Here is a 17,622-nt window from a genome sequence, read left to right on the forward strand (position 1 = left end):
CAAACCATAAGTAAAAACGTTCTAATATAGTTCTCTTTTCGAAAATGTATGGAGAAAACAAGAATTTTGAATGGTAATGGTTCTTAACAACCCATTATTTGTGAGGTCCGCTTTCAAAAAACAATAATACATAAGGTTAAAACTTTATCACACAAACGTTCATGTAAAGTTCCATAATCATTTCAGTTAAAGTTTAGGAGGGATTATAAACAATTTATAATTATTATCGGTAAGGTCAAGTTATGGTTCGCGTTTATGCGGGCTACCTAACTACGAGTTAAACTTAACCTAACGTGCTAGATCACGTATGATCTGGTGATTTGATCTCAGATAGGTGTCTCTGAACCTTTCCAGGATGAATACTCTCCGTTCTTCTAATGTCTGAATTCCAGCCAGGAGGTGGATCTCAGAATTTCTAGTCCGCGGGGGACTGTTTAGGACCATCCTAAGGATCTTGTTCTGGATCCTTTGGAGTTTAAGGTGATGGCATTTTGCGCAACTCTCCCAGATTGGCATACCGTACTCGATTATGGGAAGGATGATTTGTTTGTAGACAGCAAGCTTATTTTTCAGGGACAGGGTTGACGATCTTATCAAGATGTTGCACTTGGTTTTCGTTTTGTCAACGTGCTCCCTGAAAAGAAGCTTGCTTTCTAGTGTTAGCCCGAGGTACACGATCTCTTCGGACCTTTCCACCACTGTGCCGTTCAGACAGATCTTGTTATTCTCCGACGGAACAAGCTTGGGAGATTTAGAGTGTGGAAAGATAATGACCTGGGTCTTTGCCGCGTTGATACGGATCTTCCAGCTGTTGAAATATTCAGACAGGACGACCAGGCCTCTCTGAAGTTTGGCAGTCAGAGCTCCGATGACCCTACCCTTGTAGACGATGGATGTGTCATCTGCGAACAGAGACAACGATCCACCATCAGGGAGAGCCGGCATATCGGAGGTGAACAGGTTGAATAGGATGGGGCCAATATTGCTTCCTTGTGGAACCCCGGCACCGATGTTGAAAGCAACCGATGTGATGCCATTCAGAGAGACTCGGAACGTCCTGTCTGATAGATAGTTGTTTATTATCTTCACTAGGAAGATTGGAAGACCGTACTGCTGCAATTTGAACACCAGGCCATCATGCCAGACATTGTCGAACGCTTTTTCAACGTCCAACAACGCCATGGCAGATGTTTTCGAAACAGACTTGTTCCGTCTGAGAATGTTTGTTTCTCGAGTCAGCTGGTGGATGGTCGAACGACCTTTCCGAAAACCAAACTGTTCCTCGAGTAACAAGTTGTTTTCATCGGTAGATGTTAGGAGCCGGTGGTACACTGCTCTTTCGAACAGTTTTGATAACCCTGAGAGAGGGCTGATTGGTCGATAACTTGAAGGAGAGGACGGATCCTTCCCAGGTTTCCGGATGGATATGACTTTAGCTGACTTCCAACACGAGGGGAAGTAGTCAAGTCTGAGGCACTGATTAAAAATCAGTGCCAGATGGTTGTAGAATCTGGAATTCATGGATGTTGTCGAAATCTGGGGCCTTCATGTTTTTAGATGATTTGATATAGGCCAACAGTTCGTCAGCCGTAATCTTAGAATCCTCTGGAAAAATGTTAGGAATCTGAAGAAGATTGATTGCATTTTCAGCAACCTCAGATTCATGAGGGCTGACGATGTTTTGTGCGAGATTATGGGAGCTGACGAAGTGTTGACCTATTGCGGCAGCCTTCTCTTCATGAGTTATCAGATGAACCACTGGGTCGCCGGGACGATCCAGTGGGGTCAGTGGTGGAATGTGCAACTGTTGCTTTTATAACTAAAATTATCACCGATTGCCAGTGTAAAGCGATTTCCCTAACACAGATTTCAAAGTTGAATTGCATCCGGTCCCACCGAACGGTGTTTATTCAATCACCGCGTGGTGAGTGGTGGTGTTCTCCAGTACACAACGAAAGGATCCCTGCAAGCAGCGAGCTGCAGCCCACATGAGCATCCATAGAAGGAGGAAAAAGCCGCACCGCTATTGATCGGAATTAGTAGCTCTTCGTGAGTTACAGTGAGCCATCTATGTCAAGCGCGTAATACTAAAAAGTATAAACAGAGAGAACCCCGCTCAAATTCCTATTCCTACACAAAACACAAGCTCCTGCTGCAGTTAACAAATAAGATTTATTATAATACCACGTAGTCCTACGTCACCATTGCGTACAAGCACATAGAGCTGTCCGTTGAAGTTTTTTTTAAGTTCAACATTGCTGAAATATATCCAAGCTTGCAATTCTCAAAGGCTCACTCACAATTAACTTTTTTTGTGGGGTCTTCTAACTTCGAAATTTGCTTGAGTTGCAGAAACATGAAGTTTTTCGAAGGCCAATAGATCGAACGTTATGGGGCTGTTGGGGATTAGACCCAAATATTGTAAAATAAGAATTGGTCTACAGATTTTTTGAAATTTTTAAATTAAAAAAAAATTATTACAAGAAAAAATATTTCGAATTGCGACATAGAAAAAAATGCAGTCATAATCTGGGACTGATTAAAAATATCAAGACAGAGACATGGATTTTATAAAGCTGTTTTCCCGTTAATGGGACTTACAGATATATTAGGTAAAGGTGTCGGTGTCACACATTGAAACAAACAATCGTTTGGATTTGATACTTTGAAGAATCTTCTAAAGAATGTCGAGAAGAATTCCAAACGAATTTTGAGGAGGTTTACAAAACAAGTCGAGGAATAATTCAAAGAGATTGTGGCAAGGAGAATTTCAAGATAGTTCTGAAGAAAACTCCTCGAGAATTTTGAGGATAAATACATGTAAGTTCTAACGATAATTTCTACGTCATTCAGAAGAGAATTTAATTATTGCAATGCGCAACACAATTCTCAACTGGTGCTATATGACAACGCATATGGTTGCATACAATCAAAAGCAATAGAGAGCTACATACTTTCTTCAGCAAAGTTGTAGCTGTGGGTGTCAACTATACAGGAAAAATATGAAAGCACCGGTTTATAACAAAACGCAAAGGCCTAGATCTCTAAAACCTTATGAAGTTATTATGTTAACGAACGCAAACTTTAATTTGGACTGCAACGATATAGCAACGGATCATGCACTGACATGTTAAAATATATTGTGCTGTATATAAGATGCTCAAGGTTCTCCAAGTTATTCTGAAGTTCAGATCACATGATCTACCAGCTCAACAATGACCAAGGATTAAAAAATATCTCCAAATGACAAAATGACAAGCGATCAACGAGCTGAATGATAACGCTATGTCAGAAGTTTAAAGCAAACAATAATCTTCTATAATCTTCTTCCTTTTTTCATGACAAGCAGCCTGTGCGACACAGCTCACTAGAGGCGGTAGAAGGAAACGAGCAAATTGTTGGCAAACTGCTTCACGAAGTAAAGCCGAAGATGATACACGCGTGTTAATGGTATTTTTTTTTTGTTATGTAGGTATTTTCTCGATTCAAATCAAACTTTGTACTCATCTGTGTATATTGCAACAAAGCAGACAAGCAATATATCATTATGCTTCTACCACTCCGATCGAGCTAATGTTGCAGAGCGAGTTTGTCATGGTAGTCGTAGCAACCGTTTTGTCTGTATCATTGGTTGCTTTATGTGTTTGGATTTGCTGACAATGACTGATACAATAGAGCTTTTTGACGTTTAATCGGCGCACACTACTGCACCATTTAAATCGAACGAGTGCAAGTAAGAGGGAAACAGATTAGTGGGAAAACAAACCGTTCGTTCATTCATGTGTGCTGGATAGAGAAAGACTATCAAACGTCAAAAAGGTCTATGCCCTTAGTTACGAAACAATTGCATGGTACAGGTTAATACACATCAGGCATAACATTTGAAAACGGCACAAAAGCATTTGTAAACAAACTTTCTAAGGCCCTTTACACGCGAACCAAAGTACGCCCACGCAAACCAACAACATCATCGAATAGGGGCAACTATCACCTTTCCGATAGTGGTATTGGTTTGCGTGGGCGTACTTTGGTTCGCGTGTAAAGGGCCTTAGAAAGTTTGTTTACAAATGCTTTTGTGCCGTTATCAAATGTTATGCCTGACATTATTTACGTTCAATTCCATATGTAGTTGTTCTAGTTCCTCCAATTTGTCAAGGAGTTCAGACTTTTTGATTTACTGGATCAACCAAGGCCTGCGCGATGTCCTCAGTGAAAACACCTACCCACACATGTTCATTAAGTTTTTGCGCATCACATATAAAGGGTGTCCCACATCAAATTGCATCACGGAAAGAACGCTGTAGAAAATTACCCATTGGGTACTGTCTCTTAAAAATTTGGGTAGAAGTAGTTTGGAGTGTATTGTTTACACTGTATTTTTATCGCTGACAGTTTTTCGAAAGCTGGAAAAAATGGCGTCACACGAAAAGCAACTTCGCGAATTAACCACTTCATTCGAGCAGTTAAAATGACGTTTAGTACCACTCGAACTTTGAAATAAAACATTATTTTGAGATTTTTTCTTCTAGAACCTCGAGAAAAGTAGCCTAAATTTGCGCGTTTCATAAAAAAATAGAAATTAGTTTGTCCAGTTTTGTGAAATCGCTGGTAGAAAGTCACGCCAAAACTGCTTGACAAAGTGGTCAATTGATTTTGCGCAAGCACCTGGATAATCCTCAACTCATAGGGACATCGGAAAGCAACTCAAAATCGTGCAGTCAACGGTGAGTCGTGTGATTAAACGTTACTACAAAACTCTGAGCATCGAACGGAAGGAGAAATACGATCAGAATGGATGTTCTATTAGTGATCAGGATAACAAGCGTGTCGTGATAGCGTTGAAGTGGAATCCCAATGCTTCGGTCAGGGATGTGGCCAAAAAGTTGAATCTGTCCAAGTCTTTCGTTCAGAGAGCCAAGGACCGCGAGGGACTGCATACGTACAAAGTGCAGAAGGCTCCAAAACGTGACTAAGATGAAGATACTTACGTCAAGGCGGACGTCCGGCAGCTTCCAAGGCTACTGTTCTTCACCGCTCAGCACAAGTTTGATGTTTCGGAGGAAGTAAGGAAGCAGACACTTTCAAAGCTTGCCAAGAAATACATGATTTGGCAAGCGATCTGCTCATGTGGCAAACGGAGTGCGCCTGTGACTACCGGGACTGTAAACGGGGAGATCTACTTCAAGGAGTGTCTACAGAAGCGTCTGCTTCCTCTGTTGAAGCAACACGAGGGCCCCACGATCTTCTGGCCAGATCTAGCTTCGTGCCACTATTCAAATATTGTCCTGGAGCGGTACGAAACCAACAGGGTCACTTTAGTACCCAAGGACATGAACCCTCCTAGCCTACCGGAACTAAGGCGCATCGAAAAATACTGGGCTATTATGAAGCAGGCACTACAGAAGCACTCCAAGTAGGTCAAATCGGAGGAAGACATGAAGAAAAAGTGGGTTTCCGTACAGAAGAAGCTGCAGCCAGATGTTGTACAGAACCTAATAAGTGGAGTTAAGCGTAAGGTGCGAACGTATGGTTATGGTATTGAAGTCGAATGAAATAAATAGCGTTAGCGTTAGCGTTAGCGTTGTTATGATATACTTCGTAGATTGGATACTAGCGACACTCACGTCTCTTCTGAAATTCTCAGTTAGACTACTTTCAGGAATAATGCTGAGGAGTAAACATTGGTTCCAATCTAAACAAGAGTAACAGAAGCATGACTGTCGCTATTCCCGGCCACGCCCATCTTTACCATAACTAGGGATAGGAAGGAAATGTTGATGTAGTACTTACTTAACGAGAGGCCACCGACTTAGCGACACCCTCATAAGTGCTACGGAGTTGGAGGGTTGGGTAGGGTATTCGGTTAGGATTCACCTCAAGTTGGCGATGCAACCAAAAGTATGTATTGTTTATTTGTTGTTTATTTAATCTCTCGATAGCCGGCTATCGAAAGAACATATTCATTTTGTTTAGTGATCATGAATTTTAAGAGTCATGACGGAGAGCTTGGGATTAAACCCATGATTTTCAGTAAGCAAAAACGATCCCTCCAGGGTCATCGAGCATCTCAGAACCATAACGCTTCGCGACAATACAGGACTAAGTTTTCGCTTGATATGCAAATAGTTTCCGAGGTTAATGTTAAATATCAAATATACAAATGATGGTGGCGATTTATTGCGCTGTGGAAGAGCTTGGGGTTAAATCCATGATTTTCTGCTCAGTAAGCAAAATCGATCCCTCGAGGGTCATCGAGCATCTTATAATCCACAGCGCTTCGCGTCAAAGTACGAATATATGGATGAACTATCTATTATTGAATAACTATTATTTACGATAATTACATGAAATAAATAAAATATAAACTACAAACAAAATGTGACTGCTAAAATCTCAAAAAGATATTCTCACAAATATATTTCACGCCACCAGGAATCTCAAAACCATTCGACGTTATAATGATACTCTGCACATGTTAGACACAAGAAGAGGCCAAAAAGCAAGCGTCCGACACACAAAACCCGTCAAATCCACTTGCAGTCACAATCAACGATTCTACGAATCGCGAGCGCTCACGAATCATAAAACCGCTGAAAGCAAAATTGACAGGCTCTATGCGTCAAACACCCGCCCTCCAATCTCCTTTCGCATCCAACAGCACAAATCTCCATTACAACATCTAACGAATTCAAAACTCCGAAAATCACTCATCTATAGCAAGTGAGTGGAAGCAACCCTGCATGCAACCATTCTTCATGATACACTTTTTCTGCCTATCTTTCTATTAGGCCTGTGGACATGCGTTAGCTTCGAAACTTCTAACCAAACTGGGTACTTTTTCAGATCATAAAAAAAAAACTTTCAAAGGTAATTACAAGTAAAATAAATATTGATTATTTTACGTAAAAACGAGCAAGTAATATTAAATCTCTTGTATCTTTGCTAATGCAAATTGACTGTAACAAAAATAATATGCTTAAATAAAATAAAATATTAATAACATTATATGCAAAATTTACAAAAAGATCATTACTTTATTGGTGAGAAGTTTTTAATAAGCCCTCCCAGTTCCTCTGTATACAGAACAAATCTGATACTCTAATCAGAATTGCTCAGTCTGCATGAAGCAGCCGATTTCATCAAGGAAGTTCTATTAACAACCAAGAATTAATCGTTTGAGGCATACTGAAGCATTAAGAAGGTGGTATGTGTCACTATAGGAAATCATCATCGTTGCAAATATAAAGAAATTAAACATAACCCTTTGCTTCAGTACCGTCAACCTCCATGTCCATGGGGAGGGATTGAAGTTGAATGAAATAAATATGCCAAAAAACTTACTAATGGGTTATATTTTATTGTCAGAAAGTTTTAAAAGGATCGGTAAACTAGGTAATTTTCAACAGATGCTACAAGATGCTGAAGGATCCGCAAACTACCCTAGAGCTCAAATCAAATGATCTACCAGATCAACCATGACTGATACAAGACCCTTAGTAACAAAACAAGTCCAAACGTTTCAATTCTATGTATATAAGATATTCTAGGTTCTCCAAATTGTCAAGAAGTTCAGACTACTTGATCTACTGGATCAACCAAGGCCTGTACGATTCCCTCAGTGACAACAGCTGCCCAAATATGTTCATAGAGTTTTGCGAGTCTTACTTATAATCTATTTTGACAATCGAAGTGTGCCGTGGCCGCTATTAGACGCGTTTGTTTCGGTCGCTGGAGTTGTCGGTTCTGATTTCTGCGTTGGTCACCAGTTGATTCTGTCTTACAGACTGTGTACTGGCGAACTGATGCCGTTCTGTCGTGAGTGGTTGGTGATGGAAAGTGGACGCAATATTTTTTTTCTCTGCTGAGATCCCTCTAGTTGGTGCAGCTAGAGTGTGTTTTGTGGTTAATGGAGGTTTACGCTGCTGTGTAAGGAACGAAAGGCGAGAGTGCTGTTTTTAACATCGGTTGAAGAAGTAACAGCAGTATAACTATGGGAGCTCTTCGAAATCATCGTGATGTCTTGGATTCCTTTGCAACATATCGGGTGAGATGTTTCCATTATTTTACTCCTAAATTTCATTCGATGAAGTATTATATACTGGGTATGGGACAGTCCACCAGGGCTGCCGATTGAAGCGAAATGGATGGGGAGAGTGGAACTGCAAATCCCTGCAAATCGTAAAAAAAAGCGGGCTCTTCTTCCCACTCATTGGGACCTCCTCCTGTTGGATGGCCTCTTTTTTGACCGGTTATATGATCCTGTTGTTGGAAGGAGATTCTCATTTATCCCGTTGATGTACGTGGGCGATGTTGCCCACGGATTCACCGTAACCGTTTTTGGCCCTTCATACAATGGCAGGTTGAGTACAATTAGAGGTTATTAAGCTTGGTCAAGTCAAACAGCGAGGATAGTTCACAGTCTACCAACAGTTGTCTTGCTACAGTGAGTGGTAGTTCCATATCATCACTTACGATCTATCTTGATGTTTATAAGATGCTCAAGCTTTTACAAATTATACTGGAGTTCAGATCAAATGATCTACCGTTTCAATTTCATTTGCATAACTTGTTCTAGGTTCTCAAAATTTCCTTACTGTTTGATCTACTGGATTACTCAAGGCCTACACGAAGTCCTCAGTGACCAAATCGAACAGACCTAAACTTTCAACGTCTTCACATAAAAATAACTCTTAATCCAACATCAAGGTCGCAATCTTTATTTATCGATATGATCTCTAAAAAAATTACTCTGTTATACCTAGACACATGTTTAAACAAATTCATAAAGTTTTTGTGTAGAGGAAATGGTTCTAATGTTGGCCTATGGATCTAAGATTGGGCGCATCGCTAAAAATCTGCTATTTATCAATTTTATCTAGATGAACGCGTCATTGGGACGGTACTAAAGGATATTTTTGGTCGCTATTCAAAATTTAGTAGAGTGCTTAATTTATGTATGGGCCCAAATTAGGGGCATTTAGGCCGACATTACATCCATTTCCTCTATATATGAGATGCTCAAGGTTCTTCAAATTATCCTAAAGTTGGGGACGACACCTGCGTAGTGGTTAACCTCTCATGCCAGAGTCACGAGTTCGAATCTCAATCGTAACACTGTGTAATGTCCTGGTTTAATCAATAGTTACTTCATACCTATATTTTTGTTTGTTTCGTTTATGGATCATTCGTGACTTGTCCGGGGGATGTGATGTAATGTTGGACTCACAGAATAGAATATAATTACATTGACCTGTTCCTTTTTTAACTTTATTTTTGAAAGGCTAGTTCATCTCGTCCATGAAAGGTGGGACCTCAGGAAGAGGACCCCCAACAGAGTAGTTTTTTACAGTGTTTACTTCAACTGAAAATTGGTTCCTGGCTCGATCGTACATTCACACAACATTAAAATCTGAATAAGACAGAGCTCGGCACCGGGGAACCGGGAGGGCCCTCACCAGCCAGAGATGTCCCAACAGCCGAAAGGAATTAAAAAAGACTGAACTTTAAAATACAATGCAGCATCCTTTAAAAAGCGCATTACTGCTGCCAGTGTGGAGGAATCATCACCCAACATGTCGCGTATGCTATTTGGTAGCCCGTGGAGTTCCCGCAGGTTCCGATACTGTGCTCGATTGAGGCTGGGGTTCTACAACCGACGCAAGTCCTGTGGAACGGCGATCCACCGAAATTGTGCGAGATCTTGCTGTGACCGGTCCTCAAATGCGACGCTATCTTCTGATCCCGCTGGTTCAACTGCTCTGTCCATTTCCTCGTCCTCCCTATGATTCGTCTGATAAAGAGGGAGCGGTTTTGAGCCCACTCTGCATCCCACGCTTCCCGTACTTTTCTCACGATCCAGCGCTTGAAATCGTGTAACGGTACTTCGTTGGTATAGCGAGGGGCAGATGGTCCTGCTCCAGCCAGAAAGTCAGCTTCAGAGTTGCCTGGTATTCCGCAGCGCATTTGTCTCCATGCCAGTGGACCCTGGCCGCTGGGGGGAGATCTTCGTTGGCAGCTGTGTGGAGGAGTCTGTTCCCTTTGTCGAGGAGGAAGATCCCTTGATTTCCGGATGTCTTCGAGATGAAAACAGCGGCTTTGGTTGCGATAGCTGCGGTTATACGGAAGCGGAAATGCAGGATGCATACGTCGATGCATGCAGCTTCAACGGGCGTGGATGGCAGCAGGCCAGAGACAATCCGGACGTATGTGTTGTAGACTGGTGCTAACGTAGCTAAAAGCTTATCCGTTGCGATGCTGGTCATCTCCAACCCGTATAGAAGGCAACTGTCGATAATTGCACTCGCCACGTGAAAACAGATGCTGCGGTCTATTCTGTCGGGAAATGGTCCGGATGAGATTCACTCAGGTGCGGCAATTGACTGTACTGAAATGCTGTTCAAAGTTGAGGAATCGGTCAACGAGAACTCCCAGAACTCGAGCGGTATGGACTGGTCGTCGATTTTGATCGGTGGTCCGCTAATTCTGTGTCGAGAGGGGCAGACATGGCACTTGATGCTTTTAGAGGCTGATAATCCAAAGCCTACTGAGTGGGCCCACCTGGCGACGGCGGAGACTTCCGCTTGGGCTCTCATCCTTGTACGTACTGGCGTGGGTCCGGTGGTGACGATGAGGATGTCGTCGGCGTAGACGAACACATATATGTTTTTCGGTAGTTGACGGAAGACTCCGTTCATCGCCACGAGGAACAGGGTAACGGCGATAACCGATCCTTGTGGGACACCCGTTTCCTCGGGGAAAAGCCGGGATTTGGTGTTGCCGACTGCAACTCGGAATGAGCAGTTGGACAAGAAGTTCTGGATGAAGTGAACGATGGGTCCGTCAAGACCCCAGTCGATTAGTTGCTTAAGGACGTGAGGCTTCCACAATCTATTGAAGGCCGTCGATATGTCGAGCGATACTATCTCGGTGTGCAGACCACTGTCGTAGGCGTTCTTGAGAACTTCCCCTAGGGTTGCGAAATAGGTGAACGTTACGAAACCTTGTCGGAAAGCGTGCTGTCGATGATCAAGGAAATTTTCAGCTTCGAGATGTTGCTTCAGTCTTCGAATAAGCATACGCTCTAGGACTTTGGCCATACAACATGGGTTGCAAATATCGGTTTTCGGGATGGGAATTACCAAGCTTTCCTTCCATACTGCTGGGTACGCGTTAGTGAGCCAGAGCTTGTTGAAGAGGTCTAGTATCCGTAGATGTCCAGGTACCGGTAGCCTCTTGAGTTGAGGATATCCGATTTCGTTGGGTCCCGCCGACTCCCCGTTGCTGCAGCAAAGAGCATGCTGCAGTTCTTGCCAAGAGAAAGGTTGGTTTATACCGGTACTGGCGATGTCGGGGGGTACTATGAAGTCTGCGATGGATGCGGTCGATGGCTTGGTTTTCTGCTTGAACTTGTTGTCATACTTGTCATTGTTTGCTAGCTCGGCGAAGTAGGTACCGAGTTCATCAGCTACCGTTTCCGGATCGGAAACCGTGGAACCATTAACCTGGACGTGAAGTGGTGTCGTGCGTCGTTTCCCACTAAGGGCGTTGATTCGCTGCCAGAGATCGGCTGAGGATTGCGATGCGTTCATCCCTTCCAGGAACTTCATCCAGCTCGATCGCTTGGCGAATTTCTTGTTGGCATTGGCTGTGTAGTTCACGGTAGTGACAAAGGGCCTCCTCTCTGGCGTGGTGTCCGGGTTTTGACTGCCTTCTTCGTATCTTCATTCCACCAGCGGAGGGCTTTTCTCCCCGGTACGCTGCTGGTCTTGGGGGACGGCAGCAACGGCCACCATTCCCGAGACCCATCGAAGTTCATACTCAATTGAAACCAATGAATGGCAAGAATACCTGTGGAAAAACGCATGGGAAAACGAGAAATTTTCCATCCTGGAAGACCCTTTCGCAAGACCGGGAATCGAAGTTGTACGAAATTTGTTTGAATTTGTTTCAATTTTCACAATGTAAACGCTTTACTCATTTCATTTATACAGCCTCAAGCTGTATTCAAACGTTTTACGATATGAGGAAACCTTTACTCAACCTCTATACAAGCAAATCTGGCGAACTTAGTCAGCTACTTATGGCTGTTGGGACGGTTGGGACAAGCTTTTATTGCATATCCATTAACGCTTATATACAGCTGTTATCCTGCTTTTTAGTTGAATGTGGAACTTGAATGGCGCTTATTCAACCTTTTCCTGGTTATCCAATAATCACTACACAGCTTTCTATTGAAGCCGGGTTAAATATTATTTACGCTTTTTTTGTTGAAGGAATTGATTGATTTTATTTTGCTGTGAGAATCAAATTAATCGAAATTAGTTATAAGCACACCACCCCAAATTCCCAACTAACAATTTTCACAATGTAAACACTTTTCTCATTTCATTTATACAGCCTCAAGCTGTATTCAAACGTTATATGATATGAGGAAACCTTTACTCAACCTCTTTACAAGCAAATCTGGCGAACTTAGTCAGCTACTAATGGCTGTTGGGACGGTTGGGACAAGCTCTTATTGCATATCCATTTCCGCTTCTATACAGCTGTTATCCTGCTGTTTAGTTCTGTTTGAACTTGAAAGGCACTTATTCAACCTTCACCCGGTTATACAATAATCACTACACAGCTTTCTCTTGGAACCGGGTTAAATATTGTGTACACTATTTTTTATGGAGGAATTTATTGAGTTTATTTTGCTGTGAATCAAGTTCATCGAAATTAGTTACAAGCACACCACCAAATTATTAACCCTGCACCGGAACCTGCGATCGAACTCGAGACGACCGCATTGGCAAACCTTAACACTACAAACTTAGCTACGCCAACACTTTGAATTGATGTCAACATACCTACATGCCCTTGTACAACAAGATCGCTAAGTAGAGGCTTTATAATAGTGCACATGAATCACTTTTCAGCTTTGTAAAGAAGCGGAGTAAAAGCTCTAAAACTGCACAAGTCTAAAAATAAACCTAGTTGACTGTAAAATAGCTTCCAAAGTAGCGCTAACACAGTTTATTGGCTGAATACAGGTTGTTTAGTTGTAAAAAAAAAACACTTTTGATGTTTATGTTATGCAGCAAGAGTAGTTGGTTGTGTAGAAGCCATCAAATGAGTAACATATTCACTTTATTAGCTTTGTTTTGCAGCTACAAGTTGAAAGTTGATTAGCATGTGTATAAAAGTGATATTAGCGTTTATTGGCTGTTGTTATTCAGTGCGACTGACAAATTTAATAATGGTTGTGAAAAAGTTGAGTAAACGCTCTCCAAAACTATTTTGCTAGCTTCTGCTTCTAGCTGTATATGCAGCATTTTTCAGCTACTTTACAGCACAACGCTGGAAAAGTTGGCTTATAAAGCTGAAAATGTTAGTTGGGTAGCCGTTTAACGTTTGATTGAAGAGCCTGAAATCTTCATCTTTTTATAATTTGTTATTCTAATTTACGTATTAACCTTTTTCTACTAGCCTACAGAATACCCTTTGGGAGTGTGTAATGTTTGAATTGAAAAAAAGTGATAACCTACCTAACTAGATAATCCAAAAATTAATCTGTGGAATTCTTAAAAGAAATCTGAAAAAAAACCTGGGATACATTTATAGAAATTCTTAAAAAAAAGGAAAACAGTGGCTTGGAACATGGATAATCCAATAAAATACTTTCCATGTACCAGTTTTTGATAAGATTTAGCCTCTCGTTCGGGGAAAATCTTCCTTATATATTTAAAAAAAAAATATTTGTTTTTCAAAACTCTAGAATGTCCAAGATCCCGAGACTTAAGCCCATTTAAATTAAAGATTTTATAACTTAAGTCACCATTAATCCAGAACACTAGTGATTTAATGATATGCGACTTATATAATTGAGTACCTGGTTAGAAGCACCTGAGTATTGGGAAATTCCATTCACAGAACACTCGAATTTGCAAACACTCCTCCTTTGCTCCAGCAATTCCATCCAAAATTTTACATTCATTCAAAGGCCGTTACGATTTCAGACAATGTACCACTTATTATAACATGTTGGAATTAAGTTTGCTGCCTGAATTGATTTACCTGTTACTGAAAAGCAAATATTTTGTCCGTCTTAATTCAAACCACCATCGCCATCATCAAGTTTGTGTCAGGTAAAATCTACAGAATTACCTTCATAATCTGAGTAATTATTTAACCCATTTTCAACGCCTCCTCAAATCAAACACCTTCACCTACCTGATGTATTTGAACACGTTCGAAGGTGTGCCTGCAATGCTTCCTTATTAGTCAAAAATTACCAACTCTGCGGCCCACTTGAAATCCTCCCAGCATTGTCCACAGTAACGGCGAGACTGTACCTACCTACCGAACAATCGTTAAATCAGAGTCGTTCGTGAAACAAAGGAAAAATGCGTGCAAATCAAGGAGCAAGAACTGAAAAGTCATAAAAGCCAACTTACTTCCAGGCCTCCTTCGACGGGCGATGTTATTTCAAAATCTATTTTTCTCTCATTTACATTCTGCTGACGCAGTGTTTGCTTTGTTTTTCCATCCCCCTTCGGTCCTTTTCCGTAGCCTCTCTGCACGGGAAAGGGCCCACTTTTACAACCGACCGAGATCGGCCGACGACCACCCGTCAAATTTGAACAACATTACAAAAATCTTTCGGGTCAAGGCGCTGCTGTGCCAAATTCCAACAAATAGTGTACCTACCTTCCTTCCTTCGCATTCTTCTTCAGTGTGGAAAAACAAAAGAGGCAAAAGTACTTGAAAATTAACACAATAAGCAACCTCGCACACCATGATTTCTTCTGCTTTTGTTCCGATCCCACATGCCGACAAAAATGCCACGGCTCTCTTTCTCAGAACAGAATGGCGTCAAAATTTGACAACTTCACGGATTGTCCTCTAAACTAACCTAAGCTCAGGAAAAAATAAATATGTCGAACGGAGCAAATTGTTGGAACTTCTTAATGACCCCTAGTAAAAAAGTATGTAGTTCATATTAGAAAATGAGAGAGGAAGAATGAAATCTGCTTGCAATATGTTACGATGACTTCGAAGTACACCAAAGCTTGTGTGATTATCCGGAAGCAGATAAGACCGATCCAAAGCTTAAATGACATTGGTAGGTGGTTGAGTGTGTTAGGAACGTTGAATTACGTCAGATGGTCGATCTGCAAAAGAGTTAAGCTCCAATATATGTTTATGTTTGGATTTATGAAAATTACTGTCAATTCAGGGGAGTATTCAGAAGGGACAATAACTTTGGTTTTAACTCTGTTTACTTTTTGTTTCAAATTCAAATCAATTTACATTGATTTTGTTACTCAGGTGATTCAGCTACTCCAGTAACGACGAACTAAAATAATTTAGTTCCAACTTTGGATCGTAAGACACACAGCCGAAGCTCAGTAGCTTAATTGTCAACTTAAAACTTAATACTTTAACCACAGACAAACAGACATAACACTAGAAAGTTGCTCATCGAACAAGCATTTAACGGACAATTTTAGTAGTACCGCCACCTGTGGCGCGCATAGTCAATTCTCTTGCGTTTGACGTTTACACACTACCGCCATCTGTTCAGTGTAGTGCCCACCACAGTGTACTAAACAGATGGCGATAATGTTTTAGCGACGATGTTTTACAGTGAGCAATATTGAATGTGTTATGTCTGTTTGTCTGTGCTTTAACTATATAAAGCTGAACATTGCATTAGGTCCTAAGTAACATTGATCGATTCTCTTCATCGGTTTTCTCTTTCGTTACTAACTTGGGTACCCTAATAAAAAATAACCATAAACGAACGATAACCCAAATCATTGAACTATTCCACAAATGGTTTGGATGATACCCAGAACACGTCGTTAAGCAAATTAACCATACAATTTTTATTAGGGTACAGAACTGTTTCTTATCGTGTTTGTCGTATTTGAACCTAGATAATAGCTTCTTTCATCGAAATATAGCTGGGAATGTCTTAACATCGAAGTGAGGATGCAAAGAGAAAGTCGACGAAGAGCATCTGCGAATGTTACTTAGGACCTAATGCGACCTAATACATTGTTTCGCTTGATATCTTATCTTACTCCAAAGGGAATAGGAACGATTTTTGCATGACATTATTTACTATTTTGTTGGGCATTTCTAGATGCATTCTTCAAAGGTCTCATTTCTCTCGTCACTTTTCAAATAGACCAATCTACATTGATCGATTCTCTACATCGACTCTCTCTTTCGTTAATAACTTGGCTGTACTTATATTAAGGGCTAATTTTTCTACATAGTCAGCTAAAAGGAAGTATTATTAAGCGTATTGGATGATAAGAACAGCTGATCATGTTTTTTGAGCCGGCTTATTAACGAAAGAGAGAGTTGATGAAGAGAGTCGAACAATGTAGATTGGTCTATTTGAAAAGTGACGCGGGATTTCCTTTCCTCGATTCTCTGTATCGACTCTTTCTTTTTATAGCCATGGCCCAGAGCTGGTAAATATCACGGCCGTCATGTGACAATCAGAACACAGGTCCTCTCACTATCACTCGACAAAAAATGACACAAAGTGTTCATTTTTAGTAAACAGGGCCCGCTGGTGTGTCACTTTTTATCGAGTGAGTGAACTCAAATCCATCCGTGCACTCGTCTATGGGAGTTAGAACGAGAGTGAAAATGTGCAAATGTGAGTGACCTGAGAAATTCTCTCTCGCTGTTCTTTGCATTGCGTTCATTCTGCATAGACCCTGTAAGAAAGTGAAACGCGCAGCAAATAAAATAACTGGCAACATGCCGATATTTTGTCACACGAACTAGCAACCCTGAACGTTGTTCACACATTATATGACTTTCCGCTTTCGTTGTGTATTGTTGTTATAGGTAGGTTATAGAGATGAACTAGCCAACGGATAAAAATCTCTCTAATAAAGTAAAAAAAAAAACATTGGTTGGCATTGATGTTTGAGGTCAAACGTTAATGAACATATTTTTTTTCCTTGATTTGTTTTCCATCGATCTTGTTTCCCTTGCTGAGCACCAATGCTACCGACGCCAGGGAGGCAGCTCCCACACCTGGACCCTACCTATCGACTCATCAACTTATGAACTGGGGACCAACGACTTTACTTCCCTTATGCCTCAGAACATCCCGGCGGCGCCGACTGGGATAGAACCCAGGCCTGCTGGGGTGAGAGGTAATCACGCTTACCACTACACCACCGGCGCCACTGTTACTGAACATATGTTAACGATGATTCTTAATTTATATTCATAGGTTCATCTCCATACCAAGCCATAGTGCTAATTCTATTCAAGATGCTCGATTGGGTACACTTATGTGACAGCTCAATAAGAAGGTCCATGAGACGTTTCACAGTTAACCTGACAGCTAAAAAGCTGTGAGTGTGTGAGTTATCAGGTGTCGCCGGTGCAAGATATAAATATAAACAAACCTTTTTTCAATGGAAAAGATCTGTAAGTTCAACTGTGAACTGTTAAAACTTCTCGGTAAACAAAACCGAACTTGTCTCATGGAATGCCTTTTTGGCTGCACGGGCTGCTTGTCATGAAAAAATAGGGAAGAAGATTACATCATTATTGCTTTCCATAGCGTTATCATTCGGTTCGCTGATCGCTTGTCATTTTGTC

Source organism: Ochlerotatus camptorhynchus, unplaced genomic scaffold, assembly GCF_037179485.1.
Source record: "Ochlerotatus camptorhynchus isolate MF236.1 unplaced genomic scaffold, CSIRO-AGI_Acam_v1.1 ptg000209l, whole genome shotgun sequence".
NCBI lineage: Eukaryota > Metazoa > Arthropoda > Insecta > Diptera > Culicidae > Ochlerotatus > Ochlerotatus camptorhynchus.